A 26,228-nucleotide genomic window follows, 5' to 3' on the forward strand; every position below is an offset into this window, starting at 1 on the left:
AATGGAGTTTGTGTACATACTGTTTTAGAGGAAACAATTGGTTTCAGGACACCAACCTGCTCACTCAATTTTCGATTTAACAAGGTGCCAATTTCAGATTGCCATGATATTAATGTATCAAATTGTCTTGTTTGTTCTATTAATTTGCCATCTAAGGATTCAAACAGTTTAAACAGAGATTGAAATGCCACTTTCATCGCATGTAATGTTATTTTCACCAAATTCAATTCCATTTCTGCTTGGTTGTGATTGGGGGGAGTCGGAATCGAGCTTTTAGGGCGCACTGGTGTCGGAGCCAAATACGAGACCTCAATTTCAGAACATTAGTTTTCAATGTCGGAGAACCTAATGGGTGACCTTGAAAGGATATTCGAGATGTTATTGGAGTGCAAATGAGACGAAAATCGAGATTTGCTTGGGTTTAAATCAATTATGGAAATATCAGGAAGTACACCGTTACCCTGACTCTTGTCATTGCTCTTATTAGCCGTGAGAGGAACATTGTTCAGTATGACACAACCTGTCAGAAAGATATGACTTTCAATGTCTGCACGTCTCATGTTAGTAGCATTAGTAATATTAATAGTTTCAATCGTTTCATTTAATACAGCATTGGTGGATGGCAATTTGCCCGTTGTCTGCACGGCAGATACACCTTTGAGATCAGACCTTGGACATCCTGCATCCAAAAGTAACCTAGGGTTTAACACCTCATCATTTGTCTTCACCACGTTAGTCATTTGTGGCTCTTTACAAAACCTACGTATATCAGCTGTAGGTGTGTCTTTGTATATGAACCTGGGTGATTTTCTTGCTCTCGGTGCTGCTGGCGTGGAGTAAGTATGATTTAAAGGTCTTTTCTGTGGGTTCAGTGATTGAGGAGTTTGTAGCTCTTTTCGCCTCACGGGCAGTATTCCTGGCGGCATACCTGATTTCAATGTAAGGAGCCGTGACTGCATGACAGCTGCTATCTAAACTAACAGAAGCTAACCCTGGGAAGTGCCGAGACACCTTGACGCTGAGGCGAAGAGGCAAAGAGGCCCTTCCAAGGTACTTCGCTAGGTGCACGCACGCTTGTTTTTATCTCGTAATGCCGTTAGGGGTGTGGTTTCAGCCACAGAGACTGAGATTGCCTCAAATAGCCACAGGAAAAGCACTAGAAAAGGCAGAAATAATATGTTACAAGAAGTCCTTCACGGCCAGTTGAATAAGTTCAGATATCTTGAAGCAGTAGATGCACAAAATACCGTTGGAAGTATTTTCTTTCACAAAATTGTTCACTGAAGCAAACACCACAGTCAAAGGGAGTACCAGGCAAAGAGGCACTTCCAAGGTACGTTGCTAGTTGCGCGAACTTATGCAGAGCTTTTATACTTTGTTTCCTAGTTCAGAGACCACACAATTACACCTTGAAAAACCTTTATTCTTGTATTTGTTTTTTATTTGTGTGGTGCTTGCTGCAATGCACAGAGTGCTTCGAAGAGCCCTAAAACCTTTCTTGTACCATTATGGCCAAAAGCAAAATGTATGTCCTAGAGATGTTTGAACTATGACAATGTCAAGGACCAGCTTTTGGGCACTGTTAGAATAGGTCTCATTATCATCCATTATATTACTACTTGACCCCAAAAGGTTCAAGGAATTGGCCAGCCCTGCTGGGATAGGGACTTATATCGAATGGCTAAGAACAGATTTGTGAGTTGATTGCATAACTTACATGCCATGTTAGCACTCTATGCCTTATACAATACGTTTTATGAGGAATGTCCTATGTCCCCTCTCATGCTATGTATGCCTCATACTTTGCCAAACAGCACCATTGCATTGCTGGTTGTGCTGAATGAATCTGTGTGGCTTCCCACCACTTTTTAAGGAAGTTATACATTATTTTTGTTAGGTTAATCAATCCTTTTTTTACTTCATCATCACATTGCTGCTCCAAACATTTCTTGCTTTGAAGATGACCACATTCCATCCAGGCCCTCTCATGCAAAGCATAGAGTTACTACCCGTAGTCAGTTGAACTGGTGAGTAATTCAATTGCCATCTTGTCGTGCTCTGAAGCAGAACTTTACGAATATTGTATACCAAGCTGGGACATGCTTGACTGCCACTTACATGGAAATGTCATAAGGAAAGATATGGAAGCTAAAGGCTCACTGAAAAGAATGAGGAAGGGGAGACAGGCTTTGAGTACGGGCTGGCTTGATTGCTGCATCCAGAGGCAAGCAGAATCGATTCACCCAGTCAAGGACGAGTGCAGACGGAAAGTTCCTGGTTACCAAGACGATAAGCAGCCTGTGAGAAATTCAGACTAAAATCTCATAATTACAGACAAGAGAGTGCTATTTGGTGGTCTCAATACACGTGACCCAGCTGAACATGACAATGCCCATTCATTCGAGGTGGATGGAGAGAAGCTGTTTCCACCAAATCAGAAGTGGAAAGATACAAGTGTTGCTCACGAACTGCCAACTGAATGCACTCTCCCAGGCATAGGGGATCAAAGGTGGCAACATTAGGGAACACGCAGCCCCTCCATGTTTGTTCTCATTACTACGGGAAGGTACACTCAGCCTGGTAACCGTCCAGTGTCTCAGGGCTGGGGGGACCTGTTCTTCCCGATCCAGGGTCACCTTTGACGTGAAGTTATATGTTGCACGAGCCAAGGGTCTCCCTGCAATACGGCAACATTGCAGATTGAAAAATGCGGAGATGGTCCCAGTAGGAGACACCAGATGTGGCTATCCAATTGTAGAACTAACCTCCATAGGATTTATACCTAGTTTGCCTAAACTGACCAATGGAATGCCTGATAGGTTTGGGCGATGGAGCTGGTTTTTTTGACATCACACTGGAATAAAACAGGGTGACAAAAGCTCAGAAGACGAGAACCTTGGCGAACACATGTTTTTCTAGTGTGATCCGTGTCGTTTTTTTAGATAATAAAGACAGTAAACTTTGCCCCATGGCTGAGTCTTCTGTTCCTGCGACGGGGAGTTTTTGATGGGTCTTAGTGTCTCTCTGCTGGTGATTGGGGTGACTACTAGAGAGTCCCGCCTCTACAACAGAATGGTGATTACTGACTCTGACCTTCTCCCTCCTTCAGGACTTTCAGTTCAGTCCCATTCACCCTGTCCACCAGATACTCATTCTCTGTTGGCCCCTAGCTGCTTTCTACTCATACTGCTCTTCTCATCCTAATTGCACAGATACTGATAGATCTACCTCCAATAGCCCCATACCTGTCCCTGAGTTCACCCTGCCTCTCACTACCTGAAACCCCTAAAGCAAGCTGGTCTGACTAACCCCACTTTCATACTTCACCTCTGCTGCCATACCCACATGAACACCACGCCCACTACTACTGCAACCTGATGAAAGATCTCAGCATACTCCTAACCTTTAAAACATTGCCAGCCAGTCTGACTCAACCCAATCAAACCTTTGAGTGAGACAACTTTTAGAACAGTACAACCTCTCAAAGACATTAGAGGAAGAGTCTAGCCTTTCTTACTTGGTCCCTGTCAGTAATATGCAGATCAGATTTGCCTTTCATAAACTCTATCCCAAAATCATAATATATATGTATCTGTGTCTTGGTGCATCAGTATCCTGATTTGCATTGCCTGCTCTACCAATGGCACAGAGCCGGTTCAGAGGTCACAGCTGCCCATTTGACAGCTGCATTGACAGCCAAATCCCTGCCAGGCAGGGGCTGCATTTCAGATATGCACCCCTGCACCAAACCTATGACGATCATAAGTAACCCATGCTGAGGGCAGGATAATCTCTCAGGTAAAGCTGTGCCTGAATATAGGCATAGTGCCTGGCACTACTTATGGTCACGACCACCACATCCCAATTGCTACCTCACATGCAGCTCCTGTGCCTCACCGCTGCTGTGAAAGGTGATGTGTATTCTGGTCCGCCGGGTGTAGCCTGCCAAATGGCACGAAAGGAACCTGGGGCCCGGGCCACCTCTTTGATCTCTTTGTGAGGCTAGGTAACACCTTCTGCCCGAACCACACAGTAGGCAGCTGACCCAGGCCTGGGCGTGCAAAGGAACACACCCATTGAAAAGGAGTAGCCTCACACCAGGGTACTGCATCTCTAAAGGCCTTTGTTCTTGGTGAGGAGGGAAGGGGGCAGAATTATGATAGGCAGGAGTGCTCTGGTCAGTTGCAGGAGACTTCCACTATTTTGTCTATTTAACTTGCTGTACCCTCCACTTCCTCTGGATCAAAGCACTTTGGGTGTGACATCAGATGGGCACATTCCAATCTGTTCAAGAGCATGGATTGGAGCATTTAGACAAGCTAGCTGTAGTACAATCACCTGGGGACTTGTGCCTTTAAAAAAAAGTGGTATTCCACCCCTTCAAGAAGAATCTCTCAGATCCTCTCGGAAACCTCATAAGGCTGCAGGTTTGCTCTGAAGAACTCACTGGGCATTCTTTGGAAAAGTTGTACTTTCTGAAGCACTGAGCCTGAGAGGAAGAGGAGCTGTCCAAGGCAGAAGGAAGATCTGTCTCCTACCCACTCACAGGTCACATCAGGAGTGACCTCTGCTGTGGAGCAGGACCTACTACTCTGCACAGAATATCCTAGAGCTGGGAGAGCAGACCCTGAACGGAACCATCCTGTCCTCGTTGTCCCCCTGAGTGGGCCTCACTGCAACTGGAAGACCAGACCAGTCGGTGTTCCCCGTTCTACAGCACCAAACTGGTCGCTCTGTTTTCATGGCTCTGTGACTGAGAGGGAAGTCATCGGCACTGTCATTCCACCACTTCAAACTTACTTGCACCTCAAACCAGCTTTATGCTGCATTGTTTTCCTAGCTAAGCCCATCAACTGCTAGACCTGTAGTGACTGAACCACTACTGAGTCACATGCCAACTCTCACCAAGGGTTAACACCATGTCTCGACCCGGCTAGCCCATGAATGATCGCCTCATGTACCTGTACATTGAGGTACCCGGGAACATCACTGCAGTGACAATTGCACAACGACTCAAACTGCTGGAGGGTAACTTATCAATTCCTCCCAGCAGCTGAAACCCAGCTCAGCCTGGTTCCACTGCATAGCGATCCTGGGACCACCATGACCTAGATCCTTGAAAGTCACCCTTTGATCACACAAATTGACCACATGTGGCCCTACTCAACACCTGTTTTCTGCTGGTGCCCACACAATCCAAATGTGCCCGAACTGGGCTTGATCCACTCATATCATCATTCAACACCCGGTCTGACTCAGTCAACCCACCAAGAACGGAATCCACATACTGTTGACTCTGAACTGCCCCCTCAATCCACTTGCCCCCTAGAGGGTGATTAGGTCACACTCACTCCTGCTTTCATCAACAACATATCCTTTTACCTACAAAACAACGCTCAGAGTACTATTGTCCTCAGACTGTTACACCTTCCCCGTTCCTCCTGTGTGGTGGGTTTTTGTACAGCATTTTCTATTTGTTCTACAGCAGAAACCGTGTTTAATTAAAGTATATATTTTTTCATAGTAACTTGCTTTGACATTCCCTATATTGCGTATTGCTTGGGTCACTACTAGTTCACCTTCATACTACTCTTAAGCGCATAGCCTTCCCTCAGCCCACATTACCACAAAAGGCAAAGAAGGTATATTTCTTAACTGTCCCGATTATACATTTTTAATTACTTTGTGCTTTGGTTTGTAGACGTTTGAGGGCTGAGAGGGCTATTTTACCCGACTCATCCTTGTACTCCTGCAGAGCAGAATCCAATTTGTCACACTTATGGCACCAGTGGAATTTGAAACAGACGGTGTCTACAGCTCAGCCATCCAAAATAAAAGTGTGCCGTTAAGAATAGTTTTCACTGCCAGGGTATTTTTTCAACCATGGAACTCGACATGAGCATGGTGCAAACCTTGACAGGAAGCATCTTGCGCAACCTCTGTGGAGAGATGGGGTAGCCCTCATGGCAGTAAGGTTAAGAAAGCCGAACTGTTGAGAAGCCTCTAAGCTATCAAGGAAGGTAGGGGGATATTGGATTTTCATGAGCAAGAGGTGAGGTGGTTACCCTAAACTGGTTGGCCATGCACCTCAGGGGGAATGGGAAATGGTGAGGAAAGTGACAGAGATACCACTTCCCAGAATTTCTCCCACCGGACGGGCATGGTAGTGTCCCAGGGGTGATGAGTCTCCCACAAATCGCACTCATCGGGTAGATCCTGCGCTTTGGCCAGGCCATGAAAGACGCTTATATATGTTTTTTATTTTTTTATTTATTGGTTTGTTACAAACCTTTAAAAAAGAAAGACTGTTAAAAAACAAGTTTTACCCCATTTTAAAACATGCATGTTCATTTAACCCGAGACCATCATTGACAACTCATAGTTCTGGAATGTTGCTTAGTTTTTCTACTATCTTTTCTAGGTAGAAAGTCAGTTCAATTGTTAGTTTTCGAACAGAGTCACTGTATAAGATTCTCCACCAATCTTCTATGTCTAACGACGGTCTCATGATTACAAATTTAGCAAAATGCAGATTTCTTTCATTAATTAGCCCCGGGCAGATTAAAGTTAAATGTGTCAGGGTTTCATTTGAGTTTTTGCACAATCGACATAATGAAGATGCAGACTTTTCATTTGACCACAAGTTTGGTTTTTCCCTTGTTGGCAACTGGTTTAGTCGGAATTTTAAAAATAAAAGTCTACGTATTTTCCCAGGAAATTTTTCGAGATAATGTTCTACCATGTTGTATATTTTTACTTCCATGGGAATTAGGTTCATAGCTCTGTGTTGACTACGAATGTCAATAGTGTCAATCCAATCTTGGATCCATAACATGGTTTTAACTTTGTTTGGGTTACTTTCCAAGGTGAAGAAATCCGTGCTTATGTCGGTTAAGATTTTATCACAGCGTTTTGCCCATATGGTGAGAATATTCAGCCTGTTTCCAGTGTCAAGATTCTGCAACATTGCATATTGGGGCACCGACTGCTGCATCTCATTTTACGATATTCATTTAGGGTATTCCATGATATCCTTGCATTGATGGATATTAAGCCCAGATCGTATCGTATGCATGCAGTTGGTACACCTCTCGGCAACCACAGCACTCTTGATCAGAATTCATGTTCTATTGAAGACCAGAACTCTGGTTTGCAGCCAAATGCAGCGTCAGCACCATGTATTAGTGATGGAACAGCCTTCAAGTTGTAAAAGTTCAGCACTGGCGTTATCGAAAATGTTCCATACTTTTTGTTTAGTAGGCATGCTTGGACTGTAAGTTGTTTACATTTGTCCTTTGTTTTTTGAACCCACGGGTCACCATTAATGCTGGAACTGATACACATTGCTAAGTATAAGGTTTGTTTTACTATTTTGATGGAATCTGTTCCAATTTTCCAGGTGAACTTTTTTGAAGCTGGTGTATGCTTGATCTTTTGTAAATTTTGCAAGATCAATATTTCTGATTTATTTGTGTTTACACATAATCCATTTTGCTGAATGTACTGTTGCAGGATGTTTAGCTTTTGCTGTAGTCCAATCAGTGTTAAGTCCAACAGCACAAGATCATCTGCGTAGAGCAGCCAATTTATTTATTTACTGTTGATTTTAGGTGGAAAGATTTTGGCTCCTGCATACGCTTCATCAATATCTCAGATGAATAGGTTGAAGATTACTGACGCTAACGGGCAGCACTGTTTCACTCCTCGACCAGTATGTATGGGATTCGATAGAGCCCCCTTTTGGGTCAATCTTACTCTTATTTGAGTGTCTGTGTGGAGCTCTTTTATTGCCATAATTAAGCTTTCTGGGCATCTCCATTCAGTTAGCTTTTGCCACAACAGCTCTCTGTCGATACTATCTAAAGCTTGCGATAGATCTATAAACGCAAGATATATGCTTTGTTCTGTTCTGATGGCTTCCATTTTTAGCACATTGATAGAGAGAAGATTTAACCCACATCCTACTCCTTTCACAAAACCAGTCTGGCGAAGGTCTAATTGTCCACTGGTTTTTATCCAGTTTGATAGTTGTTTCTGTATTTGCATCGCAAAGATCTTGCCTAGGACATCCAAGTGAGCGATCGGTCTGTAGTTCTTTGGGTCAGCCTGATTTCCTTTTTTGAATATCGGACCACAAGGCCGAGGCCGGTATCACCATTTTATGAGCTATGGTTGTGAAGAAGTTGAAACACAAGGATGCACACTCTTTGGAATTCTGTTTTAAGATGTAATTTGTCAGGCCATCCGACCTAGTGCCCGTGACGAGCTGCACCGCATAATGCTTTGAAAGATATTGTCTTCATCGACTTAATGTTCCAATGTGTTAGTTTTGGAAAGTCAGGGTCATTTGTGGTTTCTTTTTCTCATACACTTTCGTAAAGTGTGTGCCCACTAAGCTTCTGTTACCATGTTGGTTTGAATGGCTTGTTGTTCACAGCTGCTCTGGTTTATTAGTTTCCAAAACTCTTGTGAGTTGTTATTTGTTAGGCTGCGCTTCATTGCCTCTGCATCTCTTTGCTGGAATATTATCTTATGTGAAATTAGCCAGTTTTTATAGTTTTGTTTGCATTTTTTCCTGGCAACTTGTTGTTTCTTATTACCAGAGTGCCTAAGTGCTCTCAACTCCTGTCGCAGTTTTTGTCGTCTCTTTACGAGTTTGCTGTCATAATGGTGCTTCGATTTAAAAGCTCCATTTTTCAACCCATTGTTCTGGTATTTATACTGCTGTAAAAAATTAGAGTACTCCACTTCTGATGGGTGTTGACTGCTTGAGTATTTAGCGTATGCATTTACAAGGGCTTTTACTTCAGTAGCATTTATCTTCAGACGAGTCCTATTTGGTTCAACCAGGATGTTCTGATTCCAGCAATCAGCCTTTATACCTTCATCATATATAAGAGATAGTTTAAGTTGGTGTTACGCTCACCTGGCTCCCACAGGGGCGTCGATCCGAACTGGACAGCTGCGGTCTCCACCAATGTGACGTGTAGTGCCGAGATGACAGACTGGAATGGCCCACCCAGCTTGGTTTGCTTGGCCCATAGGAGTATTCTTCTGTAAATGGAGAACGGGAATTAACCACCCGTGGAGTTGAGAGTTAACCCTCACCTCCCCACGCTGTTCTTCCCACTGATCGCCTCTAATGTCTCTTCTTAAAGTCTCACCTGATGGTTTGGAAGGATGAGCTCTCCATCCTGCATCGAGCGCAGGGGCGCGTAGATAACCAGTTATTTCACTGGTTGAAGGAATTGGTGCGTTTCAGAACATTGTAGTTCCTAAGAGTTCAAATGTCTGACTTTCACCCTTGTCCGATTCCTTTAGCTTGCAGCTTGACCCCAGTGAAGAGTTCCTCGTGGTGGCTGACGAAGTTCAGGTAAGGATTTGTCTTATCCAACACAGTTCAATAAAATGAGGCCAGAATGTAACCTGTTGCTTTTTCCCTTATTCAGGTGCGGAGAGAAAATATGGGGGAATAATGCCTCTGGCGGTAAAATTAGGTAAGTCTATTGTGGTGAGAAGGATTCCCCTTGCTTGTCCCTTTGTCTCACCTTGTCCTTTTGTTCCGCTTAAGGGCCGGGGTACGGCGAGGACGCTATGGAGACTGCGCCGACCCGTGAAGAGGAATAGTACCCCTGGCGGTAAATCAGGTAAGTCTATGGGGGTAGTTACTATTGCCTCTGTTTATTCCCTTGGCTCACCTTTGCTGTTCTTGTGTTCCCCTTAGGTGCCGGAGTGCGGCGGGAACATGCAGAAGGATGTGGTGGATCGTAAGAATGCTGCGAAGGACGGTAAATTCAGCGCAGCGCTGCAGCAGGCGAGGCGGCACGCGTGAAATACTTCTTTCTTCCAGCTCGAAGGCGCGGTGGATCCGGAATTCAGGTAAGGATCGAAGGTATTGCTCTTGTTCTAACCTTTTCTCCTTCTGTTTCCCCCTTTTACCAGGAGCTGCAGACTCGAGGCGGGCATGGCAGAAGACTGGATGCAGGCTTGCAGACACGGTGAGCGTTACGCTGCTGGATGCAGAATAACGCGAAGCATGTGCTGCTCTTCGGGCGTGGTTTAAATAGCCTCCAAAGTAGTCCCAGGTAAGTATTCCTCCCTAGCCCCACCCGAGTAAAAAATAGTCCCAAGGTAAAATAGTCCCTTCCAAGCCTCATTTGCTTGGAGCTCTTGCAGCATGGTCTGCATCAGGTAAGTTTGCAGCATGGTCTGCATCAGGTAAGTTCTACTGTATGAGCCTGGCACCTATGGCGCCAGGACTGACTCTCCATTTGAGCATGGCGCCATAGGCGCCAGGACCGCACCCAAACAGCCCCTAGCAGGGGTTTTTGGGCTTGCTCAAAATAACTTGATGCCTGCTTCCGGGGTTAAACGGACCTGGTCTGGGTCCCCGGGGGTAGGTATCATGACAGTTGGCTGTGATCGCTCGTCTGCATTTTAGTAATTTCAAGCGCCTTTGTTTGTTGTGTAAGATTATTCGACACATAAAAGAAGTCTATAGTTGAAGCAGACTTCATGTCGCTCCACATTGAATGAGCTAGGATTTCACCCTTGATATTACCATTTAAGACTGTTAGGTTTCTCTCGTCCATTGCATTATACCATCTGGAAGCCAGTTTTCGAGAGTCTGTCTTTATGCTGTTCCAGTCATTATTTGTTTAAGGTCCCCACTGCTTATATCATCAATTATTTCATAGACTGTCGTTATGAATTTGGTTGTGCCTGCCAGGGCGTGGTGCCAGTATACATTAATTAAATCAAGTTGATTTTCTTTTCTAGTCATGTGACATGTTGATTTTATGATTGTATGCTGTATAAAGGCAGAGGGATTACTAGATTAAATAGTTTTCCATCCTGAGTTCTTTTTGATCATCGTCATCAACCCTGCAGAAGGACGCCCATTTTTTCTCATTATGGCAGGATTAATTGATATTTCAAATTCCTCACAGGTTGGACAGTCGGCCCTCCATGTTTCCTGAAGACATATGATAGTTAGATCTTCTATCCATTTTGAACAGTCGCCGAAAAGATGATTAAAATGAAGTGAAAGAATGAAGGGGACAGCTTTTATGAGTGAGTCACATATCAGCCTGGAATCAATGTGAAAACGTGCTCTTATCATTATTGCGTTCGTCTATGAATTCTACAGTTTGGATGTCGCTGGATTCGATGGATCTTAGACCAGGTACATGATGTAATTAACGAAGGACGTTATTTCGATTGAGAATGAAGTCGTCCTTGGCTGTCAGAATCCTTTCGGCTACCAGGCAATATTTTGCCATTCTTTGCTGTCATTTAGGGGGTTTATTTTGCAGCTGGTTTGTAGCCCATCTATTTTCTTCAGCTTTAGAATTCTTGTTTGTGGAGTAATGTATTTTTGGGTTCAATTGTTTACAGTCAAGTGAGTTGGAGTTCCTTTTTTGTTTCACTGAAGACTGGTAATTCAATATGTTGTTCTCTCCCCTCCAGTCTCGAAGTGCCCTTTTCGGTTGTTAGGGCTTTTTCTTTGGTTATTATTGTGAGACGTTTTCTTTTCTCGTCCATGGTTACGAATTTTATTCTCCTTCTATTTGTTTTTGCAGATTAGGATTTTCCAGTGGCAATATTAGTTTGCAGATTCTGTCTTGCGCTGGGGAATTACTTACATTATTTATGGAGCTCTTTATACCTTGTAAAAGAAAGGAGGGTGGCTCCATAAGAAGTGAAGCAAAGGGACTACGTGATGTTGTGCAAGCTGTAGCTTGAGGCCCACCAGAAGGAAGCCTCCTTGTGTGGAAGGACGTATCTCTAGCGGTGGGTCCCAAGAAAAGCATAGGTGCCAGCACTCCATATGAAGCCGTATGAGATGAGGAAGAACATTTTCAACTGGTTCCAAAAGTTGGAGTTAGCCGTTTGTCTCCAGGAGGTAGAAGAGCAGTTGTAGGTTGCGGGCCATATCAGCCGTCTACCAACAGTTGGAACTGTTGTGATTATACAGTTGACTCCTGAAGAGAGTCATATATATTCCAAGATGAAGCTGCAGTCCTCAGGAAGTTCTACAAAACCCTAAAACAATACCCGAAGAGCTTTAGAGAGCTCACCAAAAAGGGGAGTCAAACCTTTGAGGCGTTTACAAATCAGTCCCTGTAATATCTGCACGGTTGGGTCAAAGGTAATATGACACATACTTATTTTGATCACATATGAGAGCATACTTAAGCCATGTGAGATAGAGTTGCATCAGCATTTAGTGGACAAGAATATCATGGACCCTCAGGAGCTTGCAAAGGCAGCCAATCAGTTTGTGGCTACTTGCAACCAGAAAAGGGCTGTTGTTAGTGCGTCCACACCAGATGACAAGGGGGTTTAGAAGAGTAAATCAAAAGAGGGTGAGGACAAAGTTGTTAAGAAAGGGCCTCAAAAACCTGAGGGGTAATTTCAGGCACGTTCATCATCTGCTCTGTCAGAAAGGAGAAGTGAGGGCACCCCATGGTCCGGGGCACCCACCTTTACAGCCCCTATGCCTGCAACACCTGCGTAGATAGGAGACCAAGAAGGGAGAAGCAACCTGCAAAATTAGTCTCAAGCAGGCAGTAGTTAGCGCTACTCACATGAAGGAAGAAGAAATAGTGAACTTGGGCATCTACTCGGCCTGGGGCTGGCTGAATCTACCCTTGTATAGCTCAGTGGGAAAGGTACTGGGTCTCCCACCGAAGACACATTTCCCGCTAACACAGACCACTTTTTGGATGATCTGCTCATTAATTGGAACAGAGGACTAGCACTTTGCGATACTGCTATGGGTATCACGCTATGGGTATCACCGCTGTCTGCCGACAGTGTGTGCACGAGGTCCAGATCATCCCTGATCCTCCCAAGCTAGTTAGGAGATTTGATGGTCTCACCTGATACCCACTGATATCCTGGAGTTCAGTTGGAGGGGAGAAACTTCACAGCTCTGCATCGCTGTAAAAGATGCTATTCCTGTAGATTGTCATTTAGGAAATGATACATCTGACACTAAAATCATTGACACAGTCACATGATGTAGCACAACAGAATCAGCTCGGGAAGCAGTCCTGGGTGCCAAGGGTCCAGTGGTTCTTCCGGCTGATGACGGCGAAAGACCGGCACCGTTGGTACTACCAAGTTGGGATCTAGAGTCCACAGTGATGCCTGAACCTGCCATAGAGGGTCTATTTATTTTATTTTTATATATGTATAGATTTACAATGCACTGGAAAACACAGGTATCGGGGCACAAAAGTACACAAGCAGACAACAATATCACAGGACAGAGAACAGAGCAGAGGGCAAGGGGACCAAGGAATTACTGAAAGAGAAGGGTCTTGAGCGATCCTATGAAAGATTTGATGTTGGTTTCTTGTCATAGGGGTAAAGTTTCCAGATTTTAGCTGAGCCTTCGACAAATGATTTTCCCAAGCCTCTGGTCCATTTGAAAGGTGGACAGTTTACCTGAATCAGGTTGGATGAGCTCAGTGATCTACTTGGCTCATAGTGGGCACTAGGATTTCATATAAGTGGGAGTTTTCCCATGTAGACATTCATTCACCATAGTGGCCACCTTAAATTGTATTCAAGCTTTTTCAGGGAGCAAGTGCAAAGCTTTTCTGCAGGATGAGATACGGTTCCTTCTTGGAATCTTTTTGATAATGCGGCTGGCATTGTTCTAGACAATCTGTAGTCTCTGCACGCCAGCAAGAAGGGCGTTGCAGTAGTCGATCCTCGACAGGATGACTGATCTTGCTGTGATGGTACAATTATTTTCGGTGAGGTTGGGGTGGATATTTTTTAGGAGTCTTAGGTAGTAGGTACAGCTTTTTGCAATCTGATTGGTGTGTGTAGGGACGTGTCAAGATGGATGAAGAGTTTTTATCTTGTCTAGTACAGGGATGCTGCATCCATGGATGGAGAAGGATTGATAGTTGGAGTTTAGTTTTGCTCTTGCCAGGGGCGATCCAAAAATTAAGAACTCTGTTTTGCCCCTAATGAGGCACATCCAGTTTTCTCTCATCCATGATCGTAGGTAAATATTAGGTTTACTGTGTCAGTGTCATGGTCTACTGGCCACTGGTGTTCCTGCTGCAGTGGCACCAGACTCAGTGAGTTCACGGTTGCCTCCTGGCATAGAACTCGAACCTGATGTGGAGGACACAGTAGTTTCAGTCCTGAGATTTCTCCACAAGCTATGTGATTTGTCCTCAGCCTGGGGCCCGAGTCAGGCTGTCTTTTGCCAAGCATAGCATGACTGTTCATTCTTGGCAGATCAGCATCAACAGGCAGATAACCAGGCCCAGGGGGAAGCCCTGGAATATTCAGGCTGTACTGAGAGCGCAGATGATACTCAGATTCTCCTACCACTTTCAGGGGATTATCAAGACGATTTGGCGTTGGTAAACAGGGTGTATCTCGTCATTCAGGCATGGATGGCTACCCATGGTCTTTGCCTGAATTATGACAAGACTGAGCTCCTTATCCTGGGCACTCACTCTAACCTAAAGAAACTAGGCCAGGGGTACACTTCCTTTGTTATCGACGGAAACCTTATCAAGGTGGCCAAGAAGGTAAAGACCCTTGACTTCTGCCTTGATTCTACCCTCTCCATCGACAAGCAGGTGAAGTCAATTGCCTCGGCCACCGCCTACACCTGCAAACTCATTTGGACAGGTAAACCCTTTCTATAGAATGATAATTGCATGATACTAGCCAGAGCCTTGATTCTCTCTAGGCTAGATTACTGAAACGCCCTGTACCTATGCGTCAATAAATCAATCACGCAGAGAATTCAAATCCTTCAGAATAATGCTCCTTAAGAGCCGCATTAGGTGTCCCCAGAAGATCACATATTTCAGCAACGAGGCGCCAAATAAGATCCTACTAAAAACTGCCTCCCTCACCCATAAAGCTCTCAGCAATGCTGACCCCAGTTATCTCTTGCACAGAGTCCATAGGAGAACATCTAGCAGACTATTAAGACTCAGCAACAGGAACTGCCTCACTATCCCCAGATTTAGACTCACTAAAGTAGGTGGAAATAGCTTCCCCGTGAAAGCGGCTAAACATTACAATTCTCTGCCACACCCTGTCGTAATATGGTGCGCCCTGATACCCCTGGGTCTGGTGCGCATTAAAAGTGAATAAACAAACAAACAGTCTCCTCTACAGTGAGACAAAGAACTCTGAGGTGTTGGCCACCTGGCGTTTAGTGGTCCCTCAGCGTCAGAGGAGATTCCTTCTGAACTTGGCTCATGACATTGCATTAGCAGGTCATCTAGGAATGACAAAGATAACTGACAGGCTCTCTTCCCATTATTGCGGTCCCCAGTGTCGTGAAAAAAAATCTTGGGGCCCCCCTGCGAACCATGCTGAGGCCCCCCCCCCAAATCACGGGTCGCGCCACATTTTGGCTTGGCCTAGATTATCACGCTTGCGCAATAGGCACAAATGTGCTGTTGAAGGGTTATGCCACACACTGCACAGCACTGGGAGAAAGATATAAAAATGTGTTTTAATGCAATTTAAACACAATTTCTGAGAAAAATCAGCTAAAAAGCCAGAGTGTTTGCAGTGGTTTTGTAGGGTAACACCAATCCAATACATCCAAGTCACCAACAGTGCACAGGAACATTAATGCTTTGCTATTAATAATGCCATACCACAATGAAAACATGTCCAACTGTCTGCACAATGTAGACCAGTTTAATAACATTACAGTAAGCATGCCAGGCCTCATTTAGACATACCTAGACTAGTTCCACCAAAATGCCAGTCGAAGCAATAACACTCATCAAGAAGATAACACACTGCGTCTCTGTGGCCTTTAACAACGCGGCCAAACTGTATAAAATATGCAAGTAACTGGTCAATCCTGTTGCGGTCTATACCTCTCCTGTTCCCTCCCCGGCCCTCTGTATGGCTCTGTTCTCTCACTTCTCCACTAAAACTCAGGACATCCAGTCCCCTATCTCCTCTTTTTCTACCTCTTCCTCTCTTGGCCCCCATTGACCAGCTATACTTCTCTTCCTACTTTCTCCTCTTTCTCTCTGACCTTACCTGATGAGGTTTCTAGACAAGCCTGATCTATGAAAGTGTGAAACAGGGGCTCCCCTGCTCCTCCAGAACCATCAAGGACCATATTGACACCCTCGCTCCAGCCTTGGCCGATTTCTGTAATCACTCTTTCACCACTGGAATGTTCCCCTCTCCCCTTAAGCACTCCCTTGTGCACCCACTCCTCAAGAAGCCGTCTGCCTTTCCTACCTGCCTGGCAAACTATCGCCCAATATCCATCATCCCTTTACTGAGCAAACTGTTGGAAAAAACTGGCCATCTTCCAGCTTACTCTCCACACTGAATCTGTTGGTTGTCTCCATGACCATCAGTCAGGCTTCAGAGCTTCCAGAGGCATGGAAACTGTTCTCCTGAACACCTGTGAAGATCTGCTCTCTAACCTTGATTACAGCATTCCTTCTGTCCTCATCCTCCTTGATATTGCCTCTGCTTTCAACACAGTAGACCACGCCATCCTGATTAATCGACTCCATGAGAACCTGGGCATCACGGATCAGGCCGTTGAGTGGCTGACCTCCTCTCTCTTGGACTGCCCTTCCCAGGTGCAACTTGGTCCCTTTCTCTCTGCCACATCTCTATACCTGTGGCATTCCCCAGGGCTCCATCCTCTCACCCTGGTTTTTCAACCTCTTCTTGGCCCCTTTGGCCCACCTGATCTCTACCATCTCCTCTTATGCAGATGACACTCAGCTTTCCGTCAGGTTCCCCTCAGGCTCTTCTCCTCTCCTCTCTCTCTCATTTCTGACCATCTTTCCACGATTCAGGATTGGTGAACATCCACCGATCTCTCCCTTAATACCAGTAAGATGGAGATCCTTCTCATTGTGACCCCTGCTCCTGCTTTCCCTCTCGCACTCTCTCCTCTACCTTGGACCCTCTTCCTTCGCCTTCCTGCGAGGCAAAAGAATTGGTTGTCATCTTTGACTCCACTCTCTCTTTCTCTCCTCACATCTCGGACATCGCCAAGAAGTCCCACTACCAGCTGCTCCTCCTCAAAGGGACTCTTCCCTTTCTCACTTTTCCCCAGAAGCTCACTGTCTCCAGAGCTCTGGTTCTCTCTCGGCTGGACTACTGCAAAAGTCTCTTTCTTAACCTGCCTTCCTCTACGCTCTGCCCTCTGCAACTAATCCAGAACAGAACTGCAAGACTTATCATTGGCCTCAAGCCCAGAGATCATATCTCTCCAGCCCTGAAATCTCTCCTCTGGCTCCCGGTTGCTGCAAGGAACAAGTTCAAGACCCTTTGCATTGTCCACAAAGCTTTCTGGGCTTGAGCCCACACTACATCTATCGCTCTCTTCCAAAACACAATCCCTCTCAAGCCCTTCACTCAGCTACCTCCAACTCTCTAAGGGTTAGGCACTTCCCCAGGCAGAGAGTGGGGGGAGGGGTAGATCTCTCTCCTATGCAGATGCTTCCCTCTGGACAGGCCTCCCTGCCCCTCTCAAACTTGAGCCGGATCACCCGAAGATCCGGAAGCAGCTCAAAACCTTACTCTTCTCCTCTGCTTTCTCTCTCTCCCTCCCCTCCTGGCCTACTTGACCTATCTGTCTGCTGTACCGACTGGTTGCTGGGCTACCCTCAGAGTCTCACTATGTCCAGACTCTTTCTTGATCAGTCACCCCTGCACTGCCTCCCTAGCTACTAATACCACATATCATGCCTGCTTAGACTGGACCTGGACAACCATTAGGATGTGTCAACAATCCGCCCCCCCCCCCCACAAACATCCCCTCTCCCTCCCACCCCTTCCCCAACCTACAAAATCAGCTCCTTGGCCCAGAATTACCTCCACATCCCTCGTCCTTGTCCCAGAGCTTACATATGAGGCTCCTTCACTCTTAGATAATACTGGGATGAGGAAGAGTGGAACTAGGAGTAATGAAGATTACCAATAAGTAATCAAGGCATCAAACACAAGTAGTGGTGCAACACCATTGAGTTGACTGGGACTCAGCACTTCTGCCCCCCAAAATGTTGGGCTATGTTGACACGACCTGGCTGACCTTCAGAGCAGTTGCCGGACAGAACAGTACAAAGATGTTAAACGGCACCTGGGTTTTGCTGTTAACAAGAGCCTAGCAATTACTAACATAAAGTATTTCACTGTTAGTACTTGCATTCAAATGCCATATTTTTTAGCCAATTAAAATTGAGATATGGGTTTAGTACTTGCACGCCAGGGGAGTGATTGGAAGGGTAGAGAGGGAACAGGAGACTACTCAATTCTCGCAGCAGTCCATAAGTGGGAGATTTAAACCTTAAAGGAGAGAGTTAACTGCTTGTAACATTGAAGCTGCACTAGAATAGTCTCATTAAAATGCATAACAAAATTGGATGCCCCCGCACAAATAAGTTTGCCCCTCCCCCACCGCCCGTGAAGTTAGCGCCTCTCCCAACATTTGAAGAGTTAGCCCCCCATACAGGCACACCCAGGCAGCCACCCATACATTTAAGTGTACACCCTTTCACCATACAGGCATACACACCCAGGCACCCACCCATACATTTAAATGTGCACCCTTTCACCATACACTCACACAGGCAGCCACCTATACATTTACGTGTGCACCCTTTCACTATGCAGGCACACCCAGGCAGTCACCAGTACATTTAAGTGTGCACCCTTTCAACATACACTCACACACGCAGCCGTCATGGGTTTAAGGGGAGCCCTATTACTTCAAAAAGAAATTGTTTCTTTTTGAAGACAGGTTGACTTCATAAAGAAATGATTTCCTTTAAGGACTGAACCATAACGGGATTAATTTCTTTATGAATACAGAGTGACTTCAAAAAGATACTGGGGGTTATTATGACCCTGGCCGTAGCCGTGCCGGTAAATACCAGCACGACTGCCGCCAGAGTCATGAATTTTCCAGTGTCCGGCAGTGAGCAATTACTGGTGCATTAAAGCCCCGGCGGACCCGGTAAATGCCCATTTCCGGGCGCCAGAAAATATTACTCCCCATTTCCATTTGATTCCCATTGGACGCAATGGGAATGGGGAGGCCAGATGCACCGACACCATTCATGAATAGTGCTGCTGCATCCGTCGAGTTCTGCGCGCCAGTGCCGTTCCGCCTGCCAGGTCAGGCCTGGTGGGCAGAAAGGCACTCGTTTGCAGAACTCGTAGTTTGCCGGTCCGGAAAGAACGGTACCGGCAAGCTTACCGGTACCGTTGTTTCCGGACCGGCAAACTCATAACCCACTGTTTCTTTTTAAAGTCATAGGACTACCCCACCCCATGACATGGAGGCCACCAGCCTAGTGTCTTCCATTGCATGGGGTGGGGGGATCCCTCGGACGGGGGCCTCCATTACACCAGTGGCCCCACATGGGGGTCAAAGATGAAAGAATGTGTCCAATCGTTCCACATTTGCCAAGCATCTGGCAAGGCTGGTGGCACAACTAAGGCCCCCATAATTGCACTGCCTGTGGCTGGGCAGCCTTTTGAGAGTATAGGTTTGTACTTTGTTGGTCCTTTGGATCCTCAACCTCCTCAGGAAACTTGTACCTCTCGGTCATGGTAGATCATGCTACCCGATACCCTAAGGTTGTACCCTTTAGGAGCATCAGAGCCCCTGTTGTGAAGGCACTCATCGACATATTCTCTTGTGTGGGATTCCATAAAGACGTAAATTCTAACATGGGCTTCCTATCAGCGTACATGAAGACGAAGTGGGGTGAAGGTGGAGTAGCCTACACTTTTTCCACATCTTTTCACCTACAAACCAACCGGCTTGTTGAGCGTTTCAACAAGCTCATGAAGGGCATGATAGGTGTCTCAGGAGAAAGTGGGATATTCTCCTGCCATCCCAAGGGTTCAGTCCCTTCATCAAAAGGCAAGCCATGAGCTCAGGAAGCACTGGCATTTCCATAAGGCCACCATGACAGAATACACCCCAAGTCAATTGGGCCCTTTGAAGTGCTGGAAAAGTGCTGGAAAAGATCAGTGAGGTTAACTACTTCATTGACACTAAGACCCTGAGAAAGATTCATCGGGTCTACCTCGTCAACCGTCTAAAACCCCTTATAGCCATGATAACTTGGTTATGGCTCAGGTCACGGATGACAAGATGGTGGAGGAGACAGAGCCCCTCCCTAACTTGCTTCATGCCATGCCCACTAACGGGTCTCTAGAGGGAGTTCAAATCTTTCCAGACCAAACCCAACAGAAAATGCAGGACTTCCAACGATCGCTGGATTCGTTTGCAGGTCTGTTCTCACTGACTCCGGGTAAAATTGATTGGTGTGTCTATGATACTGACACTGGATACAGTAAGCTGGTAAAAAGTATGATTCACTGGATGTCTGACAAAGTAAAAGACACCATCATGGAGAAAGTCCTCAAGATATTGGATTTGGGGGTTATCAATCCTTCTCATGGCCCCTCAGCTAGCCTAGCTGTACTGGTCCCTAAAACATACATCAGCGTGAAAGCCGAGGTCCGCTTTTGCATGGATTACAGGGGCTCAGTTCTGTCACAAATTGATAAGTATTTTTTACCTCATGGCCGGAAACTGACAGGTCAGTCTGACATATCATGCAAAAGAGAGGTCCAAATTCTCCACCCCAGATGGCATTATCTGTTCAATGTTATGCCTTTCGGATGGGAAACCATAGGGCTGGAATACTTCAGCGTTGTCTACCTAGAGGATATTGCAGTATTCTGCAACACTTGGGAAGACCTTCTATCACATCTCAAACAGGTGCTGAAAGTGATGCGGAACGCTGGCTTGACTATCAAAGTGTCCAAATGCCAGATAGTGCAGGCTCAGACTCAAGTGAGGGCCTTTCTTGGCATCAATGGTTATTACTGGCCTTTTATTAAGGGGTTTGGTGGCCTATCCCTTCCCCAAAATCACATAACATTGAAGAAACTACAGAAGAAGGTCATCTCGTCCCCTGCCTATCAGTCATCCTTCCAAGGCTTAAAAGATTACCTGTCCGAGGCCCCCGTTCTACAGATTTCTGATTTTTGGCAAGAGTTCCTCATTCCGACAGACACTTGTGAATTTGGCTTTGATGCATTATTAGTGCAATTGAACTCTGAAGGGGTAGACCAACCTTGTGCGTACTGTGAGAAACCTGCTGGTATTCTTCCACCTACTCCCCGGGATCTTCCTTTTAGGTGGCCAGGGAAGGGCCTTCGCTTTTGAATCCTGACACTGGGTGTGGACAAGCAAGGGTGGACAGTCAAGGGGAATTGGGAGGGGAATAACTGAGGGGCGAAACCTGGTATTCCCCCCTTTTCCAATGATACACCAACCCACACTCCCTCAGTCTTAATGGGGTATTTTCAATCACACCCCATCTCCCCCCTACCATTTCCAATAAATACTGGAATGAGGAGGAGGCGATCGGGAGCAATGAGGATTACCCATAGAAACAACATAGGGATACAACGTGAGGCTTACCATCTAACACCTTTGAATTGTCCCACTTATAGGGTCAGTCAAGATCATGCACATTTCCCCAACTGCGCACACCTGACTCCAATTGGCTCTCACCTGCAGTATAAAAGGTATTAGCCTATTTGACCTAAAACAATGGACCTAATGACCAATTTGATCATATTTTGCATGGGTGATTTGGCCTTCGGGGCAATTTGGTCGCATATATTGCAAAATACCAACCCTGTAGAGCGTGGTTGCGTGGTGTCCCCCGCTTCCCATGTTTGATATTTTGCAATTTTGTAGGTGCAGGACTTTCTCCCGGTCCTTTAAAATAGGAGGCAGGGGACAAAAAAAAATAAAACAATCAAAAATGCGTGTGCATTTAAATTGGGCCCCGGGCAGATAAATTGCGGTCAGTTTTCTGCGATAAAAAGAAATTCGGTCAAACACACCCAAATGGAGGATCTGGAGAGGAATGACGTGCCGAGCAGCTGGCCAAGTGTTCCTGAGGGGCTGCAGCGTGGCTAGGGAGCCGTGTCTTCAGGGAGCCGGAGCGAGGCAGCCTGTTTCCTGCTGGCGGTGTTCCATGAAATGCTTATTCTCCTTGGGACGTGTGACAGTCCCAAGGGTGGGAGAGGGGATGGTGCTGAGACTCTGACCTTGTTCCAAACCCATTTGACCTGCTCCCCGGAGCCACGCTACTATTGGTGAGTCTCATGAGACAGAGAGATACTCAGAAGCATGTGGGAGACTGGAGCGGGAGCAGGAAGGTTGCTGAGAGAAGAGCCCAGTAAGCGAAAGCGTGACTAAAGAAAGCGCAAGTTGGAAAGCGGTGAAAGAAAGCAAAGCAGAATGATAGAAAAGGTGCGCTAGAGGCACGGAATTAATGAAGAACAGCAAAGTGCCCTGTTGGCACGGAAACAACCAAGAGTGGCTGCGAGAGAGAGCCGGAAGTAAGGAGAAGGGTGCAATCAAACCGAAAGAAAAATATAGAGTGCAAGAGGCACATAAAAAGGCAAATGAAGGTGCAAGAGAACATTGTGAAAACTGATGGTGCAATGTAGCACAGTGAAAAGTAAGGAGAAGCATGTAAAGGACACAGAAAGGTGGAAAGAAGGTGCAAGTGTGCACAACAGACAATGAAGGTGTGCAGGAAGCACAATAAAGTGGAAAAGGACAGAGTGAAAGCAGCACAGAAGAGGAAAAGGTGCCAGAGAATAAGGAGAGGGGATACAGGTCAGAGTGGTCACGCCTGGTAGGTGCAAAGAGCCCAGTGTTTTCGAAAGTCTCTCATACTACCCCCACAAAAGAGCTGTGCAGCGAACAGTGCATGCTGACAAGAAGAACTTTCTGTTTGTTGGTTGAACTTTGTGAAGAGGGGCCTAGGTTGGGGAAGGTAACCCTAAGAGGCCCACTAAAGTCATTCTTAAACTTGGCAAAGAGAGGCCTAGATTTGGGGAAGGGAGCCATGAGAGACCTAACAGGAACTGAGTCTTTTTTTTTGTTTGGAACTAGAAGGATAAAAGCTTTGGTAAGGGAACCCCAGGAGGCCCAGAGAGGAGGTTAATTCTATTGACCTACGGCAAGAACCCTGCATGGAAGGTTCCAAGGGCACCCCTTTTGAGTTGAACTATTTTGAACTGGCAGTACTACACCTATTGGTAAGACTACAAGCTGTGGTTTACATTTCCTTTCTTTTATGAGTCACCATTTAAAAACAATCCCCTAACACATTTGGAGTGAGGGAAAGCATAGGTTTGTAAACAGACAAACTTTGGTTTTGGACTTACGGCATTGACAGCCCTTGGAAGCATCAGTTGAGGGAATAATCCCCTTAGATTTAGGTAGGCACTACACCAACCCCACAAAGTTTGATAATAAAGGTTTTTAAACAGTTGTGTTTCTCTTGATACCATGCCTGTCTCACTGTACCTAAGTTGGCACTCGACCAAGCAAGAGTACAATTGGGTCACCATTGAGAAGGAGTTAGTTGCAGTAGTTTAGGTGATACGCTAGTTGAAACCCTACATGTAAGGTCTCACTTCACTGCCAAACAGACCACGTACCTCTTAGATGGCGTATGTCCATGCAGGGAGAGAAGACCAAGTTACTGCATTGGGCTATATTCCCACATGTGTTGGGCATGGACAACCAACACAAACCGGGGTCACAGCACTACATTGCAGATGGCCTCATTCAGTACTTTCACCAGGAGGATGAGCCAGCCTCTAAAAGTGTGAGTTTCAAACCTTTTGGCTGGCGGTGATTTGGGGGGGGGGGCATGTGACGAATTGCCATCTGGCAAGGGTGCAAAGCACTGTCTTTTTTGCTTTTTATTAAATAATAAAATGATGTGGGTAATTCCATCTCTGAAAAGATAATCTGATGATCAGATTTCCCTTTCCCAAACTCCATGCCCAAAGCATAGTATGTTTTTGTGTCCTGCTGTATCAGTATCCTGAATTGCAGCTGCTGCTCTACTCATGCAACAAAGCTGGTTCAGAGAACACAGCTGCCGATTTGCCATCTTCAGTTACAGCCACGTCTCTGCTGCATTGGGGGTGCATTTAATGTATGCACTCCTGTGCCAAAACTATGATGATCATAAGTAACCAATGATGGTGGCAGCATAATCTCTAAAACAAAGCAATGCCTGAGTTTAGGCATAGTGCATGGCACTTCTTATGATCATGACAACTGAATCGATATTGCACATGTGTCAGCTCCTGTGATTCAGCTCTGCTGTGATATGATACTTATAACGCGCTTAATAGCCAGAGGTTTCTAAGCACGTACCCGGGGATCGAACCTGTGTTACTCTGTGCCGTCTTGCTTCTAAGGCGAGCATGTTGCCCCTGAGCTATCCTCCCGAGACTGTGGGAGGTGATGTGTAGTCTGGTCAGCCAGGTGTAGCTTGCCAAATAGCAGGACAGAAACCTGGAGCCCGGACCTCCTCTTTGATCTCTTTGTGAGGTCAGGTTACACTCTAAGCCCAGGACAGCCACACATCAGGCAGTAGTCCTGCGGCCGGGATTCAAAGAAACACACCCTTTCAAAAGGAGTGGCCTCACACCATGGTGCTGCATCTCTAAAGGCGTGTTCTTAGTGAGAAGAGGCAGGGCGGAATTCTGAAAAGCAGGCGTGCTCTGGTCAATGGAAGAAGACTTCCACCATTTTGTCTCTCTCTTTCTTGTCCTCTCCACTTCCTCTGGAGCAAAGCACTTTTGGGTGTGGCATCAGAAGGGCAAAGTCCACTCTGTTCCAGAACAGGGATCGGACCACTAGGCCAGACTAGCTTATGTCCAATCACCTGGGGATATGCGCCTTTAACCAAAGGGGTCTTCCATCCCTTCTGACAGATTCTCTCTGACAAACTAATTGGACTTCATTTGGGAAAGTTGTATTTTTCAAAGCCCTCATCCTGAGGTGAAGAAGAAGCCTTCCCCTACCCATTCACAGGGGACATCGCAAGTGACCTCTTTTGTGGACCAGGACCTACCACCCTGCATCAGAATCTCCTAGAGCTGAGATAACAGGCCCTGAATGGAACCATCTTGTCTTCGAGTCCCACTTAGTGGGCCTCAAAGCAACTGGAGGGCCTGACCAGCCAGAGCTGCACGTTCCACCGCACCAAACCAGTAATTCTGTGTTCACTGTACATTTAATGAGTAGAAACAAGCCGGCACTGGCTTATGCACTACTCCAACATTTCGAACATGCTTGCACCGCCAACCAGCTTGATGCTGCATTGTGCACTAGGCAAGCCCGTCATCTACCCGAAGCAACTGCTTGATGCCGGGGCCCGATCTGAACCACTGGGGAGTCACACCAACTCTGAGCAAGGGTAACCACCACAGCTCGATCCAGCTAGCCCTTGAAGGACCGCTTAATTGACCTGCACATCACCTCACTCGAGATCACTACTCTATCACTGTCACCCGCCAACTAGAACCGCTGGAATGTCACTTATGGACCCCTCCCAGCGGCTAAAACACTGATTCAGCTAAGCCGAATTGCGAAGCAATCCTTGAACCACAGCAACCTGCCTCCTTGAGAGCAGCCCTTTGACTGCACAGTGCACCCGTATTTGCCCCTACTCGACGCTCGCTTGCTGCTTGGGCACTCAAAATCCAACATACCCGAAATGAGGTTCAACAACTCTTATAATCTCTCAAGTTGAACACAGTCAAATACCAATAACTGAATCCAGGTAGTGTGGACTCTGAACTGCCCCCTCTGTCCAATTCAGCCCTAGAGATTGATCCTGTTTTCACTACAAAGTATCTTTTTTGTAGCTAGTAATTTACCTACCACCTCTGGAACTTTGCTCAGAGTGCTACGTTCCTCGGTCTGTTGCATCATCTCTGTTCTTTATGCAGGCTTTGTTTTTTCTGCAATGTTTACTATTCATTCTACTACAGATGGTGTGTTTAATTAAAGTATATATATTTTTATACAACCATGATTGAGAACATTCCATTTATTTTGGACTGTGATAATCTTTTGTGTGTGCCACTACTGTTTCACTTTTACCCCTGTCTTAAGAGCATAGCCCACGTTATCACAAAAGGGAAAGGAAGTACATCTCTAAACTGTCCCAGTTGTACCTTTATTATTGTATTGTTTTTTTTGGCCATTTTATCCCTACTCATCCGAGTTCTCATGTGGAGCAGAGTCCAATTTGTCACATCCCACCCACCCTGTATACTTCCCTCTGGCTGGTCTTCTTATGTGTCAATCTGTGAATCTTAGTGTGGCC

The 26,228-nt window shown here is 45.9% G+C and overlaps 1 protein-coding gene across 1 annotated transcript in view; it reads right to left on the reverse strand.

The window, feature by feature from the left end:
* LOC138548002 (cytochrome P450 4B1-like) overlaps window positions 1-26,228 on the reverse strand; it is a 166,739-nt gene that overhangs the window by 74,700 nt on the left and 65,811 nt on the right. The window lies entirely within an intron of this gene.

This window comes from Ambystoma mexicanum, chromosome 1q (genome assembly GCF_040938575.1).
Source record: "Ambystoma mexicanum isolate Mex_15411 chromosome 1q, UKY_AmexF1_1, whole genome shotgun sequence".
NCBI classification, from domain to species: domain Eukaryota; kingdom Metazoa; phylum Chordata; class Amphibia; order Caudata; family Ambystomatidae; genus Ambystoma; species Ambystoma mexicanum.